General features: G+C 39.1%; 1 long non-coding RNA gene across 2 annotated transcripts in view; it reads right to left on the bottom strand.

The window, feature by feature from the left end:
- The window catches only part of LOC119526398, a 36,924-nt gene that overhangs the window by 197 nt on the left and 12,351 nt on the right, over positions 1-24,376 (bottom strand). Inside the window, exon 5 of one of the 2 annotated variants that reach the window (XR_005215173.1) lies at positions 24,323-24,373. The exons of the other annotated variant lie outside the window; for it this stretch is intronic. This is a non-coding gene — a long non-coding RNA (uncharacterized LOC119526398). Of the gene's footprint in view, positions 1-24,322; positions 24,374-24,376 lie in introns of those variants that run through there. 2 annotated transcript variants of the gene reach the window in all.

The raw sequence follows: 24,376 nt of genomic DNA, 5'->3' as shown, positions 1-24,376 counted from the left end.
GAGAGTCTTTTTACTCTTGGTGCATGCCTCTTTACTAGCAAGTTCTATTCTTGTAAATGAAGTTCGCCAGGAAACAAATGAAGGAATGAAGGACAAATTTATTCATTTGAAGGGCTTAACTCAGGCAAAACAATGTGAACAATTAGTTAATAAAATTATTCAGAAAAATAATTTTTGGGGGAGTGAGTTAAGAAACCTCTAGGTGGAATTAATCCCAGTGGAAATTTTCTCTCAAAGATCAAAAGTAAGAGCAGGCTTAGAGCTGGCTGAGATTCTTCACACATATCAAGTTATCTGTACACTGAAAACCAAAACTCCAGGAACATATGCTAACTCTGATTAGGAAACAAAAACGATATTTCAAAGAAATTTTAAAACAAGCTAATTATATTCCTATGCTGAGCTAAGCTACAAGAGTCTTATTTCTGTCACCTAATCTATACTTCTCATAATTCATATATCAACACCTAAAGACCAAAGTGACTTCCTATTATACAGTAACAACCAACTTTGGGATAAAATGAAACAGTCCAAAACATAGAAGCTAGAAAAGGAAAATAATCCATTAAAATACCAAAAATTCACATAAACATGCCTATGACTATCAAATAACTCTCGCAATTATTAAAGGATAGAAACCAACATGTGAGTCTGAACACAGAGACAGTTATTTTATTTCACCCAATTCATATACATGAAGAATGGGCTTAATTGAGCTAAGCTTCTCCATATACACCAAGTTCCATGTGGTATAAGGAACAGAAACAATACTTGAAGGTGAAGAGAGGGACCAGAATCTGGGTTTCTAATTGTTCCCTTCTGGTGTCAGATTCTTGAACAGTCCAGGTGTAGCTCGCAGAATGCTATATGTGAAGAACATGGATGAAATTGCCTCTGAAATACGAGTGAAACCCAACCTTCTCACCCTCTTCTTCTTAGAGCCAAAGCTGGCCAAAGAGATTCTCTCCATACCAGTCATTTGCAGGGACCAGCAAAATGGGACAGGGCTCGGTGAGCCATCCTGACCCAGAGGGATGGGAGCATCAGACCCCTGAGGACACGTGCCCTGAGATGCAACCAAGTTCCTTCCTCTGTGTCATTTTGGTTTAAAGGTATCTATGCTGCTTGTCTTCTCTTTGTTTCCTCTCTCATTACTTTAAAGGATAATTCTACATCACAGAAGTCAAAAGTGATACAGATTGGTAGAAAAATGAAAGTAGGCAACTGGCATTCACTAGATTAGATTGGGCTAATATGGCTACAAAGCAGTGAAATAACAGACAATTCAGATATATCCTATACAGATTAACGCACAAATCACATAAATCTTCAGGCTACATGGAATATTTATGAAGAATGTTCCCAAATGCTTTCTGGGAAGTATCTTTTTTGAATGGTGTATTGTGCCACTCTCCAGGGTGCACTTAGAAATAGTTTTGTTAGGCTTAGGAATGGGTTCCTCTTTATGTGCTTGTTGTTTGTGGGTTGCAGTTTTTTTGAACATGTGGGCATGGGAAGCAGTTAAGTAGAAATGAATTCAGGACTCATTCAGGAAGGATAGTGATCTTTGGAGGGATATCCCAAATGAAAGTCAGAATGTTAACATTATTGATAAGTGATGATGTCACAACCTCAACCTGCCTTCTGTCTCTGCCTGTAGAAACCAACTAGGTTTTCTAAGAAGTGTTGGTCTCCTTACTTCATGGAGATTTGGAATTCCCGAGACTCCGTGAAGTAATAGTGAGTCCTGATTTCATCAACCAAGTTGTCAAAGAGGATCCCACACTTGGGAAGGAGAGAGAGTAATGCTATTTCACAGTCCAAAATAAACCTCCTCAAGCTGTGAGTGCTCCCAAGAGCTGGTCACAGATTAAGGAGTGGCCAGTTTTTCACCCTCCCATTAGTCTCTCCCATAAAATTTATGTCAAAGAGCATATTTCTAAGAATCTCAGTCATTCATTCAATAAACATTTTTGAGTACCTACTAAATGCCAGGCACTGGAATTATAGAAGGAAGCAAGACAAATGTAGCCCCCACCCTCAAGGAATTTAAATCTAGCCTCTAGAAAGTCCCCACTATACAAATAACAATTTTTGTAGCAGTGTAGGATAAATAGTTTTTCTGGTTTAAACCTTGCCTCCCTTGCCTGTTACTTGTTTCTCCTTCGTTCCCATGGGAACGATGAAATACCTAACCCATCATCAATCTTCTCAGAACAGGGAGTACTTGAGACAGGGACTGTGACCGTACACAAGATTGATAACGCTGGTCAAAATTCAGTCTTGTGACTGTTGAGTGAAGAGTCCTTGTATACAGACCATAAGGAAGGACCTCAGAAAGAATGAATATATATTCCCCCAGATACCTCCCAAGTCTTAGATTTACTTGCTCTCTGCCTATGTGCCTTCTTTGCTCCTTGCCTGTATATACTGTTCTTAAACCTCCCCTGTTAGTGGAGATTTGCCTGGGTCCAGCTGCTGCTATGGACCACGTCTGTTAGCAACCGTCCTGCAATAAACAATCGTATGAACCATCCGTGTCTCTTGGAAGCGTTCTTCGGGCTTCTCAGTGGGGGTGTCAGCACCCTAGGACCAGACATGGTGGACTTGTGGCTACAGTGCAACAAGTATTGAAAAGATTTTACATCCAGTCCAAATCCTAATTAGAACTGCACTTTGAATCCAATATCTTTATAGAAATAAAGGTGATTAAAGCAAGGTCCTGGTCTTAAGGATCTCAGGCAGTGTAGCTATAGTGAGTGTAATAAGACAAAGCTGGAAGGAGGCTAAAACCAGGCCATGGAGGACTTTGAAAAGAATGGCTCAAAGTTTCGACTTTATGCTAAAGGCAGTAGTGCCTCCTTAGAGATATGGAAAAGGATAATAACATAATCAGAGGTATTTTTATAAAATGACTCTAAGCAGAAGAGACCAGCAGCAGAGAAAGCTAAGAAGAAAAAGGCAGGAAACCACAAAGGATGCCAACATGGGCCACCACTAAAACTAAAAGTACTTTAATTATTTAAAATAATTTAATCCAGAAAAGTAATTACATAAGTAATTACATAGGTAATTACGAAAACAGTGGGGCAACCTAGAGATTAGCAAACCAGGAAATCACAACAGGAAATCACAACCCGCTAATCTGGAGAATCAAAGAGAAGAGGTTGGGTCACCAAAGTCCAGGGGCCAGGGTCTTCCAGGGAAAGCTAGAACCATGGCAAGCCTGTCTGGCAGGAGCTGAAGCTATAAAGGAGAAGCAGGTACTACTGGAGATATGACTCAAGGTAGAGAGAGGAAAGAAATATGTTGACTTTCCCCTCCTCCAACCCTCTAATGTCCCATCAGTATAATCCATTGGTCACTCCCAACCAGAAGCCAGCTGACTTAGGATTCTGGGAAATGCAGCTTGCAGGGGCCAACCCCCGCCCAAGATACAGAGCAGATCAGGAGAAGGGTGAGGGATGGATGAAATAGCAGACAGGCCAAGGATCAGCACTGTCCATCCCTTTGGCTACTTAGTATCCATCCTTACCCTTCTACCCATATCGAATTGCTTTACAGCACATTTATGTTCCCAACTTACAAGAGGAAACTATACATTATATAAAGAAGCTGTCAATCTCTTCCCAGCAACAGGAGACACAAAGTCATCAATCATATCCATCTAAAATCTAGGCTCTCCAGATAACACACTGTGCTGGTTGGAATCTATTATGTCCCCCACAAAAGCCATATTCTTTTTATCCACTCTAATGGGTACAGACTTATTATGGATGGATCTTTTGATTAGGTTGTTTTCATGGAGATGTGACCCACCCAAATGTGGGTGAGACCTTTTGATTAGATTATTTCCATGGAGGTGTGACCCTGCCCATTCCAGGTGGGTCTTGACTAGTTTACCGGAGTCCTTAAAAGAGCTCAGGGGTGACACAGACCCAGATCCTTGGAAGTGTATACAGAAGGATGTTTGGAGATGCTAAGCTAAGAGATGAAGCCCAGAGTTTGCCCCAGAGAAGCTAAGAAAGAACCCCTAGATGCTTAATGGAAAACACCCTGGGAGAACAAGCAAGGATGCACAGGAGTTGCGAGAGAGAAGCTAAGAGAGACAGAAGCCCAAAGACATTTTGGAGAAAGCCATTTTGAAACTAGAACCCAGGAGCAAAGGACCAGCAGATGACAGCCACATGCCTTCCCAGCTGACAGAGGTGTTCTGGATGCCATCAGCCTTTCTTCAGTGAAGGTATCCTCTTGTTGATGCCTTAGTTTGGACACTCTTATGGCCTCAGAACTGTAAATTTGTAACCTAATAAATCCCCTTTATAAAAGCCAATCCATTTCTGGTATTTTGCATAATGACAACTTTAGCAAACAAGAACACACACAGTGCTCCCCAACAGGCCTTTGTATAGCTCTTCATAGTCTGGTGACCCGTGAACTACACAATAACATTAGCCACCAATGAAATACTCCTCATGAAAAATAGCAGGAGAAGGGGAATGGAGGTAAAAATAAGCCATTGGGGTATGTGTGTGTTTCCATAACCATACATGAAGCTCTGATTGCTATTTATCATTTCCTTCTTCCACTGCCCATTTAATGCCCCCTTGCTCTCAACCAGTACCTTGGCCAGCTGGGGTTTTTACCCAGTGGGTGACCCACACCTTCACTGATGAAAGGCCTCAGTCTCTGGCAGTCCTTTCTTTACTGGATTGTTAAGTTCATGTGTCAACTTAGCTAAATTACCTGGAGAACCATGACTAATATAATTGCTATGATCTTCTATTAATCCTTATTATTGGAAATGGAACTACAAGGCACCCTCTCCATTCTGCCCATGAATTTCCTAGGTTCCAGACATGGCCTTCTCTGCCTTTATTGTGCAGCAGCTACCCGATTTCCCCATGGTAACTAGGATCAATCACCTCACCCAATATAGTAATCCTTTTCTCTGCCTGTTGGTTCAGTGGCATGAGGAGCCCAACTAGGGTATTAGAATAAATAGAAGGAAAGAATTGAAATGGTGGAACTGTAACCCATAACATCCTTTGAAATTTGTTCTATAGTTACTTGTTAAATTGTAATTTGAAAGCCATACTTTCTGTATATATGTTATATTTCACAATAAGGAAACAACTGAAACTATGGTACTATAACTCATAATAACTTTGGAAATTTCCTATGTATCTACTTGTTAAATCATACTTTGAAAGATATTACCTTTTTGTATATATGTTATATTTCATAATAAGGAAATAACTGGAACTGCAGAATTGTAACCCGTAAAATCATTTGAAATTTGATCTCTAACTAGTTGTTAAATTGTACTTGGAAAGTTATCACTTTTATGTATATATGTTATATTCTACAATAAAAAAATATTTAAATAATGAATGTTCAGTTTTAATTGCTGTATCCTTTTAATGGTATCTATTGTTGTATAACAAACCCACCCAAAAACTTAGTGGCTTAAAATCATGATTTATTACTTCTTAATTCAGTGGGTCAGAATTTCAGGTAGGGTTCAGCTGGGCACTCTTCTTGCTGTGGCATCAGCCGGGATCACTCACTTGGGTACATTCAGCTGGTGGCTGGCTGAGCTGGAAAGTCCAGGAAGGCTCCATTCATATCAGGTGGCTTGATGCTCCTCCACATGACCTCTCTCTCTCTCCACATAGTTTCTCATTGTTCAGTAGTCTGGCCCAAGCTTCTTTGTAATATAACAGCTGACTCCCCATAAGGAGGGAAACCTAAGCCGCCAATTGTCTTAAGTCTGCGCTCAGAAGACCCAGAACATCACTCCTTCCACATTCCACTGGTCAAAGCAAGTCACAAGGCCAGTCCAGATTCAAGGGGAGAGTAGATAGCCTCCACCTCTTGATGTGAAGAGCAGGCAAGTACAGGGACAGAAGGGATTGTAGGCAGCCATATTTGGGGAAAACCAACCTCACCACCAGTGGAAGCATTCATCCTTTAGGAATTAAGATTTCTAAAGAAGTACAGCCCATTACAATTTTTAATGCAATTTTATTGAGATATATTCACATACTATACAATCATCCAAAGGGTACAATCAATTTTTCACAGTATCATCACATAGTTGTGCATTCATAATCACAATCAATTCCTTGAGCATCTTCATTACTCCAAAAAATAGGAATAAAAATAAAACTAAAAAAGAACACCCAAAACATCTCATACTCCTTTTTCTCCTTAGTATTCATTTACTTTTTTATCCCCCTTATTTCTACTCATCTGTCTCTACTCTGGATAAAGGGAGTATGAGCCACAGGTTTTCACAATCATATAGTCACACCATATAAGCTATATAGTTATATGATTGCCTTCAAGAATCAAGGATACTAAGTTGCAGTTCAACAGTTTCAGGTATTTCCTTCTAGCTATTCTAGTACACTAAAAACTAAAAAAGGGATATCTATGTAATGCATAAGAATACCTTCCCCAATGACCTCTTGACTCCATTTGAGATCTCTCAGTCACTGAAACTTTATTTTGTTTCATGTCTCTTCCCACTTTTGGTCAGCAAGTCTTTCTCAATCTCAAGATGGCAGGTCCAGGCTCATCCCGGGAATCGTGTCCCACATTGCCAGATAGATTTACACCCCTGGGAATCTTGTCCCACATAGTGGGGAAGCCCATTACAATTTGACTGGTTGATCAGTGATTTAGAAAGAACAAGATTGGAAGACTGATGACAAGAAAAGCTGGGAAGGGTTATATGGATGGCACTTTGGGGCACAGAGTATAAGGATATTTGTATCTCATGTCAGTGTTCACCAAAGGGCATCTCCTCCTCTCTGTGGAAAATAGGAAGCAAAACTCTTTGAATGGGCTATTCCCATTTCCACCCCTTCATGTCTGGCTCTGTGTACACTGGTCCCATGGGAAAAACAGCTCTGAATAAATATCGATCAATTTTTCAAAGTACATTCAGTTCTGTATCCTATAGGGAATAATCCTAACCTCTCAGGGTGTTCTCTCCCAGCTTTCAGCGTAACTGATTCTTCAGTCTCTCAAGCCAACTGGTGATATTTCAGGTACATATGTATTGGAATCAATTCTGAGTCAGTGTCTAATAACCCCTGAATAGTTACCCTAGTAAATGGTCACAGGTCCTTTTGGAAAAGACTTGGAAGACTTAGAGTGCATATTGCAGGATCCTTCCTCAAGGGTATGTGGTCTCCCTTTTAATTTGTGGACTTTGATCTACAAATTGGCATGGGTACAAGAAATGGATAAGAGATCATCATGACTTTCCACTGTGGAAACTGAAGCCAGATTTCTGCTTACCAGGCTGAGAGTTTTTCCACTTGTTTAATTGGAGTAATACTTTAATAAACTGCCCATCAATGCCATTCCTAAAAACACAGTGATTAATAAGGCAATGGAATCAGTGGAATCAAGGAACCTAATTCAATAGTGTCATTTGCCACTGTCACACCCAGCTACAGAGTACAATGAACATAGAACCTTTCAAGTATGTTTGTGCTCCCCTCACTAATGCATTTATCAATGTCTTAATAAAGAGAATGTTCCCTGGGCTCTCCCAGAAAACAGCCAAGAAGAAGGTGAGTAGGTGCAGTAGTTTGGATATATTAACTCTTCCAAGAAAAACCATGATCTTTTAATCCAATCTTGTGGGATATTTGGATTAGGTTGTTTCCATGGAGATGTGGCTCACCCAACTGTAGATGATACTTTTGAGTAGATTATTTCCATGTAGGTGTGGCCCCATCCATTCAGCATGGGTCTTATTAGTTTACTGGAGCCCTATAAGAGCTCAGACAGAAGGAGCTCAGTGCTGGAGCTGAGAGAGACATTTTAGAGATGGCTGTTGAAAGTAGACTTTTGCTAGCCTAGAGTTTGCCTGGGAGAAACTAAGAGAATAGCTCCAGATGCTTAGAGAGAAACGTCCTGGGAGAAAGCCATTTTTTGAAACCAGAACCCTGGAGCAGATGCAAGCCACATGGCTTCCCAGCTGACAGACGTTGTGCAGATGCCATCAGTGAACTTCAGTGAAAATACCCTATTGTTTATGCCTTGGTTTGGACACTTCTATGGCTGTAGAACTATAAATGTGTAACCAAGTAAACCTCATTTATAAAAGCCAATCCATTTCCGGTATTTTGCATGATGGCAGCATTAGCAAACTGGAACAGTAGGTATGCATATAATAAGTCTATTTCAACAATTCCATCTCCTTAAGTCCTTAGATTCCTTCCTCCAATTTATGCCAGAGAATGTAAACCATGACTGAATCCAAGTTTCAGTAGCCAACTAAGCGAACTATTAAGCCATTTCCAGCTAAAAGAACTAACACCTTAAATCCAGAGGCTCGGGTACATACACCAATATTGATAAATTCAGTCTGATCCAAAGCTCCTCAAACTTCAATGTGCATGCAAATCTCCTGGGAATATCATTAAAAGGAAAATGCTACTTCAGCTTGTCTAGGGTGTGGCCCGATTTCTTCATTGCTAACACGCTCCCAGATGATATGATGGTGGCTTTAGACCACTGTTTGAGGAGCAAGGTTATGAACTACTAGAATTACATTTCCTCCCCAGTCCCATAAAGAGGTTATCCCTGCATTTATGCACAAGCAAAACCCCATCTTGAAGGACTATTTCCCTCAGTACTTCCGGTTCCAATAAGTGTATCAGTCAGGGTCCATCCAGGAAAAGAGAAACCACTTAAAGTGTCTATAACAGAGAAAATTTAATCCAGGGAATTGGTTACAAAGGTGACAGAATAGTTGAGAAGCCAAACAAGGGACCATGAGGCAACCCAGATAGTATCTAGAGTAGTAAGCTGCAGCTAGCCCTAGGCTGGAAGTACGGAAAAAGGAGGTGTTCCTGGGACCCTGGTACAGGGAACACCAGTGAAAACTAGGTCATGACAGAACCATCCAGCAAGAGTTAGAGCCACAGGAGAGTCACAGCTGCTCCTAGAAATGCCATCCAAGACAGAAAGAGCAAGGGAGAAATACCCTGGCTTTTCCATTTCCTCCCCCCTCCTATCTCCCTCCAGAGCCTCCCATTAGTTGAATCCAGCCAAAAACCAGCTAATGTGGGAACCCCAGAAACACAGTCTGCAGTTTGACCACCTGTGATACAGAGCACAACATGCGAAAGGATGAGATACGATAGCAAACAGGCCAAAAGTTATATGTGATTTCACACAACCACCTTTTACAGACATAGACTGTCTGTCCTTTGCTGTTATTATCTCTTTAGATTGAAAACGTTAATGTCAACTGAAAACAAAACACCAAAGCAAAACCAAGTGTTAAGACCAGTAACTATAGTCATAAATATTACATTGAAATTTTAATATTTTGGACTATAAATAAAAAGTTATTATGTGCCTTCCCTAAAGGTCCAAGACCAGTAAATACATGTATTATTTGATATTATTCATCTGCCCCACTTCCATATAAATTCTTTCTGACTTAATTAAGGGAAAATTACTTATTAATACCTACTCCTACTCTTCATAAAGTACTGAAATACGTCATTTTTAAAACATATCTTGTAATTAACATAATAATATGAAAAAGTTTATGATATGAAGACAATTTTTAGTTCTCCTCTTTTTTGACTTAATATTCTGTCAAACACTACCATGAAGATATTTTTCATTTAGTAAATTTGGAGACATAAATATATGGCTTTAAATATAAAGATTTAAACATTGCCTTACTATGTTAATATAGATAATTTCACTCAATCAAGTTTATCATACAACATAATTTCTCTATTGATTATAGAAGCTATTTAAAATTTTTAATTTCCATTTTTATTATAATTTCTTGAAATTAATTTATTCAGATAATAGCATTTTAGTTTGATGAAATAAAATAAGCCAGCACAAGATACAGTCTATCTCAAAAATTTCCAACCCTCTTAACAGAGGAGTTATTTTCCTATATTATCATCTCCTCCCTTTCTTCCAGGTTTCAACCAGATGTAGACGTCAGCCAGATGAAAACAAAGAGGAGGAGAAAATGTACCCACTGTTTTAGCTGGCTGCTGCCATAGTCTCTTCACCCACATCCATATCTGTAACTTGCTGGTAACCCAAAGTAGAGATTGGATCTAAAACCTGTGACTTCTCTCCCCCTCTCCATCCCACTGCCTGCCCACCCCCAGTGCTTATGGAATTTACCCTGGTCAAATTCCATCCTCAGTCACTGGGACTCTCTATACCCTACAGATTACAGCCAAAAAGGAAAGCTCCCGGAAGCCGTGGTGCTTCACATCACTCTTTCCCTTCTGCATCATGGTCACCCCCTTTACCCTCACTAAAATAGGCATGTGTCTACTGTAGATATCTTCCACTGAGACAATTCTCTAGGTGCAGCTCTAGAAAATTAGAAATTAAGTGAGAAAAAAACACAATTTGAAAGTTTATGTAAACTGAATCAAAAAATTTGAAAGGCAACAATCTTAGGAATGTTAAGAATAATTCCAAATAGACATTAATATATTTGGATTTTCTATTGTTTGGTTTGTTTGTCTGATTGTTTAAGAATATAAGGGAAGGAAGGATATGGAACAGAATATTACTTCAAGGATGCCAGCCAGAAGCCCTTTTTTTTTTTTCCTGCTCAGTTGTTGCAAGCTTTTTTTTTTGTTTTCTTTTTGTTTTCGTTTTTTTTTTTAACATTTTATTTTGGAATAAATTCAAAGTTATAGGAACAGTTGCAAAAACCATACAAACCCCATACACAGAACTCCAGCATTCCCTGACCCCCCCGATATCCCCCAATACCCCTCGATCCACAAACTTTAACATGTTGTCCCACTGCTATTTCTTTCCCTCCCTTCCTCCCTCCCTCCTTCCCTCTCTCCCTATCTATCACCCATCATCTATTGCTCTGTCTTCTGAACATATGAGAGCTAGCTGCATGCCGCCTTGAACAAACACTATAATTCTCATATACAATTCCCATGAACAAGAACATTCTTTTATGCAATGCCATTAAGCGCAGCTAAGAAGTACAAGAGATTCAACAATGATACAAAGCTTACATTCTATATTTCCTTTTCCTTATGTCTCAACTATGTCCCTTTGAGCCTCCTGTCCTCCATCGTCCGATCCTATCCAGGGTCATCCTTGGCATTCGATTGTTGTCTATTTAGACTGTTTTTTTTTTTTCTCAACTGTGGAAACATATATACAGCCTAAATCTTCCCATTCCACCCCCTCCCTAGTATTCCATTAGTGGGACCAATCACATTTAGAATGTTGTAATGCTATCACCTTCCCACCCTCCATAACTAGAAATTTCCCTTCACCTCAAACAGCAACCCTACACTCATTTCTTAACTCCCCATTGCCCCTTCCCCCATTTCTCTTTGATACCAGCTTAACTTCTATAGGACACACAGACTATGTTCCTATACTCCTCCATTCCCCCACTTTTATGTAGTTCTTGTCAAAAATTACATATTTTATGTTGAGTTCAAAACCACTGATTTGTCCTTAGAGTTTGTGTATTTTATATCATGTAGGAAATAAATAGTGGAGTCACAATTCAAAAAATTATTGACTTCTATTTGTATTCCATTGTGGTTGGAGCATGTGCTTTGAATATATTCAATTTTCTTTTTTCTTCTTAACCAGAGGCCCTTTTAATCACAGGATCTTCAGAGGCACCTGCACCTTGGCTCTGCATCCCAAAACAAACCTAAATGTCCTAGAGAAGTGGTTCGAGATATGGACTCTTCTGTATAGAAGTGAGAGGGAAGAAGCCGTGGGTTTCCCTCTGGAAGTTATAGGACTAAGACTCCTCTACCATGATCCTTACTTCATAAAGAAGCCCCTATCCATTTTTCTAGGAACTGACTACTCAGATCTTATGATCCCTTTCGATATGCACATTAGAAGCTACCAAAAGCCCCCACCTCAATGTTGAGAGTTCAAACAGTGGTCCTACCTGGGCTTGAATGTACCTTTAATTGGATTTAGTTTAGGCTTGTGGTTTTTCTGTCTCTGCCAAAGAATCTATTTCAAAGCACAATTTTTATACAAATAAAACAATTACGAATGTGAAGTAATTGTTCTATATAATAGCCCTCAGATGTCTGGAAGCTTTAATACCCCGTTCATCTCTTTGAAGACAATGAAACAGATATGTTGAGGTGTCTGGCCTAAGGCAACACACTGACTCAGTGCTGCAGGAAGAGATTAAGCCAAGGAACTCCCAACATTAGAGCCTGTTCTTAAGATAACAGAGATTTACCGTCTCATTTTACATTGGGAGTAGAAGTCAGTCACAAAATAAAATCAGCAATAAGTCTGTGAGCAACAACCTGCATTTGGCCATGCACAAATCTCCCTATGAAAAGAGCTCCCTCTTCAGGGACTGTGAAAAAATTAAAGGAGGATGAGAAGAACCAAGGGCCAGAAATTATTCTCTCAAGAGGGGCTTTTTAGTACAGTGGAGAAGACAGAACAAATAATTCAAGATTAAAAAATGAGTACAAAATCAAGATGATGGAGTGACACACTTCAGAGATCCTTCCCCCCACAGAGGCTTTGAACAGCCAGCAAGAACTGGAAGAAACATCTTTCTGAAAGCTCTAGAAAACATTTAAAGGATTGCAGTAACAGGGCAAGCTCCAAATCCAGGAAAAAGCTACTTAAAAGCAGTTGGATCCTGTGGTACCCTGGCTGGACTGTCTCCCTCCCCTCATCAGCTCAGCATGGAATCAGCCTGGTCTTCCAGGGCTGATCCTGTTCCCAGTTCCAGAAGGAGCAGAGTAACCCTCATGCACATCCCAGAAGCATATATGTGTGTTCCAACATCTACCTGCTGTTTGCCTGAGGGACTTACCATCCCAGGACTTTCCCTGCCTGTAGAAGGCATCTCACCAAGCTCTCCTGCAAAAGGCTGTGACAGACCAGTCAAGTTGTGTTGCCTGGGGCAAAGGATTGCTGGCTGTAGGACATACAGTGCAGCACCCTGCAGCGTGAGGAAACTGTTTCCCAGGGAAGAGGAGATATTTGTATCTGTGTAAGCATGGTAAATCCTAAGGCCCCAAGATAAGAAGCATGTGCCAAAAGGATCAGGGAAACCTCTATGCTTTGGCCTGGAGCTATTCTCCAAACTCATTGTATGGATAATCCCATTCACAAATTGTACAGGTCCATCTGCAAAGACTGGGAAAGGCTTTTCATTTTTCCTTCTTTTTTATTTTTTCTTAGCTCCTGGAATTCAAGGAAAGTTCTGTCATACACTAGCTATACACAAGCTTGAAGAACAGATACCACAGAGTCTAAATTCCAGCAATAACATATTAAAATATCAAAATGTACAGATTTCAACAGAAGATCATAAAACATACAAAGAAACAGGAAGTGATGGCCCAACAAAAGAAGAAGATTAAAGAATTAGAAAGCATTAATGAGGAGAATGAGACCTGGGACATATCAGACAAAGACTTCAAAAAAATAATTCTAAATATGCTCAAAGAGCTAAAGGAAAACAAGGACAAAGAACTACAGTAAATCAGGAAAATGATAGATGAGCACAAAGAGATATCAATAGAGAGATGAAAGCTATGAAAAGGAACTAAACAGAGTTGAAGGACACAGTTAACAGAAATTTAAAATTCCCTAGAGGGTATCAACAGCAGATTGGAGCTAGCAGAAGGAAGAATCAGTGAACTTGAAGATAAGACAATTGAAGTCATCCAGTTTGAGGAGCAGAAAGAGGAAAGAATAAGGAAAGGTGAACAGCACCTGAGGAACATTGTGGGACACCATCAAGCACACCAATATTCACACTGTGGGAGTCCCAGAGAGAGAGAGGAAAGTGGGAAAGGGGCAGAGAGAATAGACAAGGAAATAATGGCTAAAAACTTCTCAAATGTAATGAAAGACATGAATAGACATATCCAAGAAGCTCAAAAAACTCCAAACAGGATAAACCCAAGTAGAACCATACCATGCCATGTTATAGTCAAACTGTCAAATGTCAAAGATAAAGGGAGAATTGTGAAAGCCACAAGTGAGAAGCAACATGTCACACACAATAAAGACTCAGTAAGATTGTGCTGATTTCTCATTGTAAACCAAAGAGGCAAAAGGCAGTGGGAACACATACTTAAAGTGCTGAAAGGAAAAAATTGGCAACCAAGAATTCTGTGCCCAGCAAAACTGTCTTTCAAAAATGAAGGAGGAGGAAAAGAAAATGAAGGAGGAATTAAGACATCCCCAGAAAACAAAAGCTGAGGCATTTTGTCACCACTAGACTGGCCCTACAAGAAATGACAAAGGGAATTCTGCAGGTTGAAAGAAAAGAACATTGGGCAATTGACTGATGAAGCCACGTGAAAAATAAAGATCTCCAGTAAAGATAATGGCATGGTAAATAAAAATACCAGTACAATTCTATTTTTTGATTTGTAACCCCACTTTTTACTTCTACAGGATCTAAATGGCAAATGCATAAAATGGAATAATAAATCAAGGGTTTTGGACTCATAATGTATAAATGTGTAATTTGTGGCAAGAACTGCATATAGGTGGGGGGACAAAGAGGTATAGGGACATAGTTATTGAAGTTATTAAGTTGGTATCAAAGCAACTGAGTTTTGTTTTGTTCTGTTTTTTATATTTAGGATGTTAAATTTAATCCCCAAGGTAAGCACAAATAAAATATCTGAGAATATGAAAACTCAGAGAAACAGAAACAGAAAGTAAAATATAAGTTACCAAGGGTGGGGGGCAAGGACAATGCGGAGTTAATGAGAAATGAGTGCAGGGTTTCTGTTTGGGGTGAAGAGACAAAGTTATAGCAATGGGTGGTGGAGAGGGTACTGCACATTGTGAAGTGATTAATCCCAATGGATGGTATGCTTGAGAAGGAAATGAATGGGAAGATTTATGTTGTATGACTGTTTCCATGATTTTAAAAAAAGAAACAGAAATAAAAGATAATGATAAGTGCAATACATGATACTGGATAGGATGTAAGAATGGAGGAGAAAAGGCACAAGGGGACATTATTGGGACATGAGCAAATATTGGAATATAGAATGTAAGCCTTATATAAATGTTAAATTTTTTGAACTTGACAAGTGCACTTAAGGTGATTTCATAAATAAATATCCTTGTTCAAAGGAAATGTACATAGAAGTACTAGGTGTTTAAGGAGTATGATGTATGCAAACTGCTCTCAAATATACAGAAAATTTGATAGATTAGACAGATAGATGATAGATAGACAGACAGATAGGAAACAAATGATGTGGCCAAGGTGGCAAAATATTAAAATTGGTGGATACAGGTATCTGGGGGGTGGGAGTATGTTGGTGTTCTCTGTACGGGGTTTGTCATATTTTTGCAACTGTCCGATATGCTTGAAATTATTTTGAAATAAAAAGTTTTTAAAAATAAGTAGAAGCTCTTTCCAGTGAGTTACTGCCATATAGTAAATCAAACCAAAACTTAGTGACTCAAAATTGCACCAATAATTTCATTATCTCTCATTCTTTGAGTGGGTCAGGAATCTAGGACAGGGTCACCTGGGAGGTTCTGGCTCAAGTCTCTAATGAAGTGGTCATTAGACAGTGGCTGAAGCTATAGCAGCTGGGGACTGCAATTTTTGCCCTAGTCTTGCAACCAGAAGCCAATTCCCTAATTTTTTTATTAAACTCAGTTTTATTGAAATACATTCACACACCATACAATCATCCATGGTATACAATCCACTGTCCACAGTATGATAACATAGTTATGCGTTCATCACCACAGTCTATCTCAACATTTTCCTTACATCAGAAAGAACCAGAACAAGAATAAAAAATAAAAGTGAAAAAAGAACACCCAAATCATCCCCCCCATCCCACCCCATTTGTCCTTTAGTTTTTATCCCCATTTTTCTACTCATCCATACACTAGATAAAGGGGGTATAATCCACAAGGTCTTCACAATCACACTGTCACCCCCTGTAATCTACATTATTATATAATTGCCTTCAGGAGTCCAGACTGCTGGGTTGGAGTTTGGTAGTTTCAGGTATTTACTTCTAGCTATTCCAATACATTAAAACCTAAGAGGTGTTATCTATATAGTGCATAAGAATGTCCACCAGAGTGACCTCTCGAGTCCATTTGAAATCTCTCAGCCACTGAAACTATTTCGTCTCATTTTGCATCCCCCTTTTGGTCAAGAAGATACTCTCAGTCCCACAATGCCGGGTCCACATTCATTCCCGGGAGTCATATTCTGCATTGCCAGGGAGATTTACACCCCTGGGAGTTGGGTCCCATGTAGGGGGGAGGGCAGCGAGTTCACCTGTCGAGATGGCTCAGTTAGAGAGAGAGAGGGCCACATCTGAGCAACAAAGAGGTACTCAGGGGGAGACTCTTAGGCACAATTACATGCAAGTTTAGACTCTCCTTTGCGGTAACGAGCTTCATAAGGGCAAGTCCCATGATTGAGGGCTCAGCACATCAAACTGCCAGTCCCAATGTTTGTGACAACATCAACACCAGTCCAGGTGAGGATGTCCAACACATCCACACCTTCCCCCAGATCCTCGGGGCTGGGGAGGGGGAGGCTGTAAATATATTTTTTATTATTGGCCCAAATTACTCTGGGATGTGTCACTATTTCACTCCAGCCTATACTAACCTACCGTATCTCACTTCCTATTCAAAGTTCCATGCAGTTGTGGTGTTTGAACAAACTGACGCCAATTCCCTATTGATTTTAGGGTTCCTCAGTCCAACACCGTGTAGCTTAAGGATCTTCCACCCAGTTGTGTTTTTGTTTTTTTTTTCAGAGCCACCACTCTTTTACTACTCAAAGAATTGAGACAATCTTCTATATCACTAGGCCGTTGCTATATGAGATCCCAAATTCCTCCAGATAATTCACCATTAGGTGCATTTCAAGTCTTAAAATAAATCTACATGACTCACTTGTATGGCATTCTAGAACAGGAAAGTTAATCTTCAATTATAAACTTTTCAGTGATTGCTCAGGCACGAAAGGCTAGGGGCATGGGGAAGTGTGATTCATTGGGAAGGGGCATTATAATGGGCACTATTGGGTTAATGGAAATATTTTAAATCTTGATTAGGGCAGAGATAACATAGGTGTATATATTTATCAAAACTCATCAAACTGTACACTTAAAATGGATGCATTTATTATTTATACATTATACCTCAATAAATATAATTTTAAAAGGAGAAAGTGAAGAGATCAGGTTCTTAATCCATGCCTCACAGGAGGCTCCTTAGCTGCTGGGCATACTTGTCTACTCCCTAGACATTTATGAGACATCCAATTAACCAGACAATTTCAAGTAACAGAGGGAATGAGTCTTAATCTTCTTTGTATTACCAGCACCTAGCACAGCACCAGAATATGTACTCAATAAAAGCTTGTTAAACCTAATTAGGGTTTTCAAGACACACTGTGAAACAACAAAGAAAGGGCACCCAACCCAATCCTAGAAGCTGTCAGGGAAGGGTAGGGAATAATTTGCAATAGTGGTTCCTAACCATTTAAATGCGAAAATGTCATTTTAAAGTAAAACATTTCAACAATCTCAGATGAAACTAATTATACTTCCACTACCTACTGATTGAGAAAATATGGTTACAAAAATCACTATTAATTCAACAGTTATTTAAATCAATTCATATTTTGCTAACCACAGTATCATTTAAATGATTTCCAAAAAAGATTTTAGGAGAAAGAAGCTTTGGAATCTAAGTTTTCAAAACAAATCCCAGCTCCACTACTTAAGAGCTCTGATCACTTGGATAAGTTACTTAACCATAATAAGACTTAGTTTCTTCATTTGTAAAAATGGAAAAGTGATACCTCACAAACTTGATAGAAGTCATTCCAAAATGTCTAATATTCTTCCTTCCCAGCCCATAGTAAATGCTTAATAAAATTCAGAAAGAAGAAAAAATGCTTTTAAGGTTCATGTAGCGGGTTGAATGTTGACACCCCTAAAAGAAGTGTCCACATCTGTGATGGTTAGTTGTATGTGTCAGCTTGACTAGGCTAAAGTCCTCAGTTATTTAATCAAATATTAGGCCAGTTGTTGCAAGGAAGGTATTTTGTGGATGTGGTTAACATCTAAATTCAGTAGATTTTAAGTAAAGGATATTAATCTTGAAAATGTGGTTGGGCCTCATCCAATTGGTTGAAAGGCCTTAAGAGTAAAAACTGAAATTTCCATAAGGAAGAAGAAATTCTGTTTCAATACTTCACCATCAGTTCCTCCCCAAGAGTTTCCAGACTGCTTGCCTGCCCAACAGATTCAGTCTTGCCCCCACAATCACCTAAGCCAATTCCTGGAAATAAATGTGTGTGTGTGTGTGTGTGCGCGCACACGCGCGCGTGCCCTACTGGTTCTGTTTCTCTCTGTACAACCCCCTGGACCCCAGAACCTGTGACTGAGACCTTATTTGGAGAAAGGGTCTTTGCACATGTGAGTAAGTTAAGGCTCTCAAGATGAGATCACCCTGGAGTGTCCGGGTGGGCCCTAAATCTAATGAGAAGTGTCCTTATTGAGAGAAGAGGAGACACAGACACAAAGAAGAAGGCTGTGTGAAGATGGAGGCAGAGACTGGACTTACGCGGCCACAAGCCAAGGAGCACCTGGAGCCACCAGAAGCCAGAAGAGGCAATGAACAGATCCTCCCCTAGAGCCCTGGGGGGAAGCACTGCCTGTCAACACCTCGATTTCAGACTTTGGGCCTCCAGACTGTGAGAGAAGAAACTTCTGTTGATTTAAGCCATCAAGTTTGTGGCTATTGGTTACAATAGCCACAGGAAATGAATATATTTCATCTGCTTTTTCATCTGCTCACCCTATGATGACAGACATTCCCACAAATGATCCCAGTATTTCACTCCCGGGAATACCATACTATGATCTATAAATGGTAATTTTTCAAGATCATTTAAAAGTAGGACCAGCCTTAACCCAAGTCACTAGCTACCCAAGAAGTGCTTCTTTATCGCGACCCCTTGTTCCTAGTCTCTATGGATTCTATGTCAACACAACACACTACCTCCCCAACCCCCTTCCTCCACCTTCAATGCCATGATGTCTCCATTTAAAAATAACTTTTTATGTGCAAAGTTTTCAAAGGCTTTTTGAAAAGTTAAATGAATTACATTCACCAATTCCTTTCGCTACATTCTGAAATCTAAAAATGGAGAGGAATGTTTCACCTTTTTAAGTACAGAGATTTTATAATTTGCATCATAAATATGTTAATATTTTATGGCATCACAGTCCTAAAGAAAGAACTAAAACTCCCTGACACCTAGAGTTGTTAAGCAATGAGCAGCAAGGACAAACGGCTATCTCTGTGATGCCACGACAAAGGCCTCTTGACCACAGGAAAAGGAAACGGGCCCTTCAAGCTCCAGTTTTAGCTGCTCCTCACTATAATAAATCTACCATGTGAACTGCAGTTTTACATTACCAATGTGAATAGTTTGATAAATTGAAGCTGATTGTAGTATCCTGCAGAATCAATATTCACAATGAGAAATTGTTTAATCCTTCTCAATTTCCACGACTGCAACTGTTAGATCAGTGAAACATCCTTGTTAATTATCCCAAACTTCTATCAGATGAAAATACAGACTCATTTTTGTATCAAAGACATTCTATCTCAGAATTTCCTTCTTTGTAATCATCTAAGTCTAAGTTTCTGCCCTTGGGAATTTGGTAATGGACGTTCTGTGTCTACTAGCTTATTATTTTTTTTAATTTAGCAGATTGTTTTCTTTCTTGCCTTTATTTGTTTTGTTGTGTAGTGATTTGCTATTAATATTTAAACATGTTCTTAAGAGGCTATCATTAATGAATAACATTTTTTACTGAACATAATTGCCCCTTAGCTATTGGTTTCATAAAGAAAATGTACCAACTGCATAAATTATCTGGAATGACGTGAAAAATCTGAAACTTTAGTCATCTAGTAAATGGCCACATTTGTTGTCTTATGTTAAATAACATCAACAGTTTCTCAACCTCCTTTATATCCGTAAAACTACTGAAGACCCAAAGAACTCTTCTTCATGTGATGTACATCTATTTACATTTACATTAGAAATTAAGACTGAAACACTTGAAAATGTCTATTTACATGGTCATTTTTAAATAACAATAATTGCATATTAAAAATGCATATTAACAAAAATAACTTGTTTTATGAAAACTTTTCCAAAACAAATTTTAATGAAGAGAGTGACATTGCTTTGCATTTTGCACATCTCTTTAACATCTAGATTGATAGAAAACATCTGGATTCTACTATCTGCTTTGGCATTCAATCTGTTTCAATATGTTGCTTGAACTGATATCTTGCATACATAAAGAAATCCTACAACTCAATGACAATAATACAGACAGCCCAATTATAAAATGGGCAAAAGATATGAAAAGACAGTTCTCTGAAGAGGAAATACAAATGGGCAAGAAACACATGAAAAAATAGCTAGCTTCACTAGCTATTAGAGAGATGCAAATTAAGACCACAAGATATCATCTCACACCAATTAGAATGGCTGCCATTAAACAAACAGGAAAGTACAAATGCTGAAGAGGATGTGGAGAAATTGGAACTCTTATTCATTGTTGGTGGGACTGTATAGTGGTTCAGCCACTCTGGAAGTCAGTCTGGCAGTTCCTTAGAAAACTAGATATAGAGTTACCTTTCAATCCAGTGATTGCACTTCTTGGTATATACCTGGAAGATCGAAAGCAGTGGCATGAACAGGTATCTACACGCCAATGTTCATGGCAGCATTATTCACAATTGTCAAGAGATGGAAATAACCCAAGTGTCCATCAACAGATGAGTGGATAAATAAAATGTGGTATATACACACGATGGAATACTACACGGCAATAAGAAGGAATAATGTCATGAAACATATGACAACATGGATGAACCCTGAAGCCATAATGCTGAGCGAAATAAGCCAGGCACAAAAAGAGAAATATTATATGCTACCACTAAAGTGAACATTGAAAAATGTAAAATAAATGGTTTATAATGTAGAATGTAGGGGAACTAGTGATAGAGAGCAATTAAGGAAAGGTGAATGAAAACCCAATAAGAACAGATAAGCTATTGTGGGTAAATTTAATATTCTGGGAATGCCCAGGAATGACTATGGTTTGTGAATTTCTGATGGGTATGGTAGGAACAAGTTCACAGAAATGTTGCTATATTATGTTATTTTCTTGGGATAGAGTAGGAACATGTTGGAAGTAAAGTAGTTATTTTAGGTTAGTTGACTTTTTCTTACTCCCTTGTTATGGTTTGTTTGAAATATTTTTTTATTGTATGTTTTTTTTTTTGATATATAGTTAATTTTTAAAAAAGAGTTAATTTAAAAAAAAATGAAAAAAATATGCAGAGCCCCCCTTAGGAGCTGGTGGAGAATGCAGCAGTGTTGGGCTTCCCCACTTCGATGGTTGCTGATGTGCTCACAGACATAGGGGACTGGTGGTTTGATGGGCTGAGCTCTCTACCACAGGACTTGCCATTGGCAAGACGGTTGCTGCAAAGGAGAGGCTAGGCCTCCCTATAATTGTGCCTAAGAGCCTCCTCCCGAATGCCTCTTTGTTGCTCAGATGTGGCCCTCTCTCTCTCTATCTAAGCCAACTTGGCAGGTGAAATCACTGCCCTCCCCGCTACATGGGATCTGACACCCAGGGGAGTAAATCTCCCTGGCAACGTGGAATATGACTCCCAGGGAGGAATCTGGACCTGGCATCGTGGGATGGAGAACATCTTCTTGACCAAAAGAGGGTGCAAAAGCAAATGAAATAAGCTTCAGTGGCAGAGAGATTCCAAGAGGTGCCGAGAGGTCACTCTGGTGGGCACTGTTGCGCACAATATAGACAACCCTTTTTAGGTTCTAATGAATTGGAATAGCTAGCAATAAATACCTGAAACTATCAAACTACAACCCAGAACCCATGAATCTTGAAGACAATTGTATAACAATGTAGCTTATGAGGGGTGACAATGTGATTGGGAAAGCCATATGGACCACACTCCCCTTTGTCCTGTGTATGGATGGATGAGTAGAAAAATGGGGGGAAAAAAAGGCACCCTGTGTTCTTCTTTACTTTAATTGTTCTTTTTCACTTTAATTTTTATTACTATTTTTTGTGTGTGTGTGGTAATGAAAATGTCAAAAATTAATTTTGGTGATGAACGCACAACTATGTAACGGTACTATGAACAATAGAATGTACGCTTTGTATGACTGCTTGGTATGTGAATATATCTCAATAAAAATGAATTTAAAAAAACATGTTGCTTGAAATGTATGTAGGAAATACAGACTTATACAGATATGTAGATGGAAAGGGAAGCATATTTTAATAGTCTTTGTAGATAATTGTGGATATTCTTCTTTGATACAAAAACAAAACACAAGTGGTAGTTTCTTAAAGCTTAATTGCATTGAGAAATCTGAAACCATATCAATGAATGTTTTGTAGTCTATTACATTAAAATCCATCAATTTCTGTTACATTTCAAGTACATCTTTTAACCATGCATGATTTTGTACCATCATTTGGAAAATACAGTTTCCTGAGTTGTGCAGATCTTCCAATGCTGACACGTTTCATTCTACAATATCTAAGAATCACATTTACCATCATAAAAGCCTTTAAGTGTTTGAAGGCTATCAAGTTTACAGTGGCAGACATTAGTTTACCAATATCCTAACTTTTGCTTGAAAGCTCCAATTTTATCATTATAGGAAATGCTCTCAGTTGTTTACCTTGAAGTGAGCGTCTGACTTTGTCTTTTAGAAAATGTCTTCCAAATGCTCAAGTCAGAATAACCATAACTTATCTGCCAGTCATTCTTGCAAGTAAAAATGGTGTTCCATGAGAAAATCTGCTAGTTTAGTTTGCAACTTAAACCACTGCGCATGTGCTTTACCCTAGGGGCAATTATGATATTTCAGAAGGCAACAGAAATGTTTATACACACTTCCCATTTGGTTACACAAAATATTACAGAGACTCAAGCACCAAGATTTAATAAAGTTCATCATTTTTGCTTCGTCATGAAACTGCATGGCAAAGAAGAATACAATGACTACTAATTACTAACATGGTTTGGAGCCATGCTTTGATTTGTTCTGAGGCATCAGCCCTGTTATCCACCATTGCTCTTCAGCCATCAGTGCAAATGTCAACACAGTGAAAAAGACAAATAAAAATCTTAATATTATTATGAAAATGATTTCCCCTCACAGGGAAAGGGTCTGAAATGGTCTCAGGAACCCCTCCCCCAATTGTAGTCTGCAGACTACAATGTGAGAAACAGCTACTCTACATAATGTTCAGTTTAGTCTTAACTTCTGAGGCTCAGGTTTGAAACATGCTAAAACTACAGTAACATAGGCTAGTGAAGATTGAGAAAGGAAGCCAGAATCGAGCAGGTCAAGGGGACAAGAAAAATAGACCCAGTTAGAGGACTGCCCTTTCAACAAGATAAATTCCAGTATCAGGTGACACTCAAAGACTGGTGGTAGGGATGGCAGCACTTTTATTTCAAGAAGGAATCAGTTTATTTAAAATAGGATCACAGTCACTGTCAGGGTTATAGAGATTAGAACTTGTCCCCCAGAGATGCCATCTGGCAAGAGATAAGCAAGATAGTAAGTCTCCAACTGGGTGGGTTGAAGTCAAATACAGGGTTCATTCCCAGAGGTAGATAAATAATGTGCTAGTTAGTAAACAGGCAGATGCCTAGCCAGTATGAATGGAACCAACTGGAAAGAGGTGTTGGTTCGAGGGAAATAAAAAGAGGGTAAATAAATGCAATACAAGTAGTGTACAGGTTCCAAAGGTGCCACACAGCCAGGTATATCGAGTTCTATGTCTGTACAGTCACAGTTCTCCAAAGAAACAGGACAGATAGGATAAGATATATGTGTCTATTTGTTCCGGTTTGCTAATGCTGCTGTCATGCAAAATACCAGAATTGGATTGGCTTTTATAAAGGGGGTTTATTTGGTTACAAAGTTAGTCTTAAGGCAATAAAGTGTCCAAGGTAAGGCATCAACAATAGGGTACCTTCACTGAAAGATGGCCATTGGTGTCCAGAAAACCTCTGTTAACTCAGAAGGCATGTGGCTGGTGTCCACTTGCTCCAAGGTTGCATTTCAAAATGGCATTCTCCAAAATGTTGCTCTTGGGGCATTTTGTCCTCTCTTAGGGGCAGCTCCTCTTCAAGATGTCACTCTCAGTTGCTCTGAGGTCCTTCTGACTGTGAACTCCTTTATACGACTCCAGTGATCCAAACAACACCCATCCTG

This window comes from Choloepus didactylus, chromosome 2 (assembly GCF_015220235.1).
Source record: "Choloepus didactylus isolate mChoDid1 chromosome 2, mChoDid1.pri, whole genome shotgun sequence".
Taxonomy (NCBI): domain Eukaryota; kingdom Metazoa; phylum Chordata; class Mammalia; order Pilosa; family Megalonychidae; genus Choloepus; species Choloepus didactylus.
This window is presented reverse-complemented; position numbering and strand designations above follow the sequence as displayed.